The sequence below is a fragment of the Humulus lupulus genome, chromosome 7 (genome assembly GCF_963169125.1).
Source record: "Humulus lupulus chromosome 7, drHumLupu1.1, whole genome shotgun sequence".
NCBI lineage: Eukaryota > Viridiplantae > Streptophyta > Magnoliopsida > Rosales > Cannabaceae > Humulus > Humulus lupulus.
In genome coordinates this window covers 133,930,666-133,935,400 of record NC_084799.1, presented here as the reverse complement: position 1 = coordinate 133,935,400, position 4,735 = coordinate 133,930,666, and the positions used below count along the sequence as shown (strand labels likewise).

At 36.2% G+C, this 4,735-nt stretch overlaps 1 long non-coding RNA gene across 1 annotated transcript; it reads right to left on the bottom strand.

Annotated features, from left to right (window-relative positions):
• Nucleotides 1-2,633: 2,633 nt before the first annotated feature.
• LOC133789916 (uncharacterized) lies at nucleotides 2,634-4,319 on the bottom strand. The gene is made up of 3 exons (XR_009873783.1): nucleotides 3,751-4,319; nucleotides 3,320-3,376; nucleotides 2,634-2,724 (listed from the first exon to the last, which is right to left on the bottom strand). It is a non-coding gene; the product is annotated as an uncharacterized LOC133789916 (long non-coding RNA).
• Between the last annotated feature and the right edge of the window lie 416 nt (nucleotides 4,320-4,735).

Genomic DNA, 4,735 nt, shown 5'->3' with positions numbered 1-4,735 from the left:
TGGGATTGAGCTGTGTCTTTGGGAATTGAAGGAAGTAATCTGGAGGATTAGTTCAGGAACTGATCAAGGTCTGAGATAGAGCTAAGGTAAGTTTTGAATTTTCGTTTTGGGGGTTAGGAACTTAAAGAAATGGCTGAGTTTTAAATGGTTATGGTTTTGACATTCAAGGTGGAAATTGAGGCTTGGGACCTTGAAGATAGGTCAGGGGACTCTTGGAAAATCGATTCTACAACCGAGGTAAGGTTTAAATTATAGTTTGATGGTTGAATTTGGGGGTTGTCATGGCTGGTTTTAAGTTCTTTGGGTTTGGATTTCAAAAGTTGGAAGGAAGAGATTAAAGTGTGTTGGGCTGTGTTTTCTGGGGAATTATGTTGCTTAGATCATGTTAAAAAGGTTGGGAGTTAATTGGTTTTGGTTTGGGGGCTTTGGGATAGCTTTAGGTGAGGTTTGGAGGTTGAAAATGGTGGTTTTTTTTCTGGGTTCGAAGGGTCGGGCCGCGGCATGGTTCTTGGAGAGCCGCGGCCCTTCAAGGGTGTTGCATGCTAAGGAAGAAGGGCGGGCCGCGGCATGGTCCAAGCAATGCCGCGTCCCTTACTTGTTTTTGTGCCTTGGATGGCTCTGTTTGGGGGCCATGTCGCGGCATGGGTGGCCTATGCCGCGGCGCTTAAGGGATTTTGGGATTTTGAGATTTTAGGCTTGGGAATTTAACCTAGGGTGCTCGGGGTTGAGTCTCTTACCATATTTGGTGAAGTTCAATGTTCCGAGTACTAGAACTTGGCTTGGAAGCTCATTTAAGGTTGTTAATGGTGTCTTTCTTCATGGTTGTGACTAGGTGTTAAGCTAGGGCTCGAGGATTGGATCGCGCTCAAGGAGTATCGCCCGTGACTAACTCATTTGAAAGCTAAAGGTAAGAAAACTGCACCCGGTTGATTATATGTAACGGGACTAAGGGCTCCCTATTGTAAAAGCTTGAAAGGATGGTATTATGCCATGCAAGCTATTTAGTGAGCCAACGGCCTAAGGGTGCCAAGGGTCTCACTAGCGCATAGGGCGCGGCTCGGCCACTGGTAGCCGAGGACAGCTTATTATGCACTGAGCTTGGTTTAAGCGGGCCAGAGTCAGTGGGTTAAACAGAGGGTGCGGCCTAAGTTGTCGGCCCTGATTATTATGTGATATGAGCAATATATGTGATGGAATGTATCTTGTATTGGATTGTATATGCTGATTATCTGTTGTGGATTATCAAATGAGTATATGTGTTTATTGAGCTATTTGTTTGTTATTATTGTTTGAGTTATCTGTGATGTTTTCTTGCTGGGCCTTGGCTCATGGGTGCTACGTGGTGCAGGTAAAGGCAAGGGCAAGTTAGATCAGCCCTGACTGGAGAGCTCAGTGAGCGGAATGTACATAGCCAGGTGCTCGGCCGCCACAGTTGAGGTCTAGGCAAGGATATGGAACCTAAAGACTGTCTGTTTTGCCTTAGTATGGCTAGTGGATATTCACATACTTTTGGGAGTCTGTAAACTTATTTTAACTTTGTGTTTATGGGATCCCTTGTTTACTACAGTTTAAATATATGAAATGAGTCTTTTGAGACCAAAACCTTTTTAACCATAGATCTTGCATGTCTAGAGACACGTTTTCAAATTAACGACTTGATTAGCGAGTCCTGCACCTTTGCAAGTACACAGTGTAACGGTCTTGGCTATCCAGGGCGTTACAGGACAAGCTTCATTGCTAGATGATATGTTGGAGCGATCATAAATCCAATGCCTGCTTCTTTCACACAGCTTGAAACTCCCTGTTATCAAGAGATAAATTAACCACATGATAATTAGTTCAGTTACACTCTTACAATATGAGAAGCTGCTGCTGACAAAGACATTGACAAATTTGAATATAATGCAGTGACGCTTCAGCCTCAAGCTGAATATAATGCAAAAAACATGGAGAGGGCTTCCCATTAGATTCTATCACTTTTATAATAAATAATTATATTATATATATATATATGAGAGGAAGATAATTTATTTTTAAAAGTAAACATGCAATACATAGCATCTAAATAAAAAAAAACCTATCATAAATATGCACCTACAAAAAAAAGGTTTATTTTTAAAAGTAAACATGCAATACATAGCATCTAAACGAGCATGATCTCATTATTGGCAAGTTAAAATAAGAACTACCATTGTCAGGACTTAAAATTCTTGACTCTAGATAGTAAGACTAGAAAGGAATTGACTTTGCAAAGAGCTGAACTGATCTACATTTTTTACCCACTTTGCTTGTGGCTAGGCTGAATGGTTGATCAAATCAATTCTGATAAACATTGACCTATTTGTACCTAAAAAGCAAAGCAATTCTATCATCCAGCAACAAATATTGTCCAGAAAAACTGAAAGCAACAGTTTACACCAAGTACAAATCTTTCACCTCCAAATATATGGGGCCTATTTGTCATTGCATCGCAGACCTCTATTTGATATCACTTCAAAATTATCCTCACTAATAGGTGATTCTAACCCATAAATGGTCTTCTTCTTAATATTTTTTCTTTCTAATGTAGCATAAATAAGAGTACACCATAAAGGATAACAAAATCACAAGACCAATGGAAATGTATTTTACCGAATGTTGCTTTTTTTTTTGCAAGAATTTGCACCAATTTGTATAATTTTTGAAGAACTTCCTCATTAACTCATCCACAACAACATCTTCTAACTCTGATGGCAAATATCATAAAGTCAAATTTATATAAGAGGTTTAGTTGAAGCCAAAGTTTTACAACCTTAATTAAGCCAAAGCCAAAGCTGCTAAACCTTCCATGGGAAGAGAAGAATAAAAAAAAGGAAAGAAGAATATGTAGAGAATAAGCATGAGTTAAGTTATTTTTTTCTGACCAAAGGAAAACTAGATGATGGAAAATTATAAATTTGATGCTTAAAAATTTCAAGACCGCCATTTGTTTTCAGTTAGTTCACTTTAGCGCTTTTTCTAATATTTATTATAATACTTTTTCTATAGTCTTATAATGATGTATTATGGAAATATATGTTTGGTGTAGAGATACAAAACTTCTTCCCCTCAGAAAAATAAATAATCACAACAACAACAATGCAGCAATGATTTATTTATGGAATTTTGGACTTATAAATCATAATTAAAAAGTTATGATTACCCTATTCTCCCCACCATGAACAAGCAGATGTCATAATAACAAGAAGCGTCTAAGAACTAAAAATAAAATGAAAAACCTGAAGCATTTAGGACACATCTCTTGCAAAGTACTGATTTAAAGAAAGGAGAACCAACCAACCTATAGAAGTTGATTCAAGATAAGAGGCCCTACAAATTGAGAAAGATCATTGCCAATCTACAAGATATAAAGTTAACAAAAAAAAAATAGAATATTAGAAAACATGATGCTTAAACTTTAGCCACACAAACACTATTACAAAGTATTGAATCTTCAAGACGCAAAAAAAAAATGAAACAAAAACAAATGGTCTCATCGTACCCTTTTTTATTTATTAAAAGAAAAACATCCTCTCAATAATGAATGAGCTTAATAAACTACACAAAATTCACATCGCATTCCTACCTTTGAGAGGCTCACACACTGGTGACCATAGATTTAAAATTTCATATCACAAGACAAGTAAATGTGTTTTGAAATATGAGCCTAATTGTAAATGCATAAATTATATTTTGAAGGCTACATAATCAAAATTTAATATTATTATTTACCTTTTATCATACTTTTTTTTTACAAAGGTCACATGGCCTTTTATTATACTGTAAGTATGACAAAAATATAGGCCCATCTTTTCATTGCTAGTTTGAATCTCAGCTTCCTCTCCATCAATGTTTGAAACTTGTCCATCAACCTAGACTAATTCTGGATCTCCAACCCAAATATGAGAACCAACAATTATATTAATCGGCAAGCCCTGCAGCAGGTAAAAGTTCAAATATAATTTTACAATGAACTGAAGAATATAATTAAATATCCTTATTGAATTATTAGTACTGATGTTCTGTTAATTAAGATCATAAAACTTGAATTTTTATTTTATTTTATTTTATAAATTTCCATTACAGGAATTTCTGATATTTGAGTCGTTTTAATACATGCATGCACCATATGCCCATGAGAGAAAATAAAGTGTATCAACTAAATGAAAATGTATATTCATGAAAATTGTCTCAATAAAACAAATGAATGTCTCAACAAAGATTTTCATATTCGAAAACAGAACCATTTGACAAAGTTCTCAATGTCCATCAACATGAATAATAATAATATAGCTAATTATAATGTATGAAGATATAGAAGCTTGAATTGTTACCACATGAGATGATAGATTCAACAAATTCAATAACACATTTTGCTAAATTATAAAAATTTAGAATGAAGTTAATTGTGAGAGTAGAGTACCATTTCGAGACTCAAGGAAGCCAAAATCAACACTTCATGCACGCAGCAGTTGGAGCCAAGACAGTGAGTGAGGAAGGCAAGATGATGGCCCTAACTGCTGGGGTTAGGCACCATTCACCCCTTTGAAGTAGCCTCAGAAAGAATGGGGTAAGAAGTACCCATGAGTTTTTGGATCGAGATGATCAATATATCAAACTCGAGGACGCGATTGCCAATGAAGGGAAATCGCCAACAAAAGACAAAGGGCCAAACGAAGAACCCTCCAAGGTCGCCAACGAGTCGGAAAAAACCAAT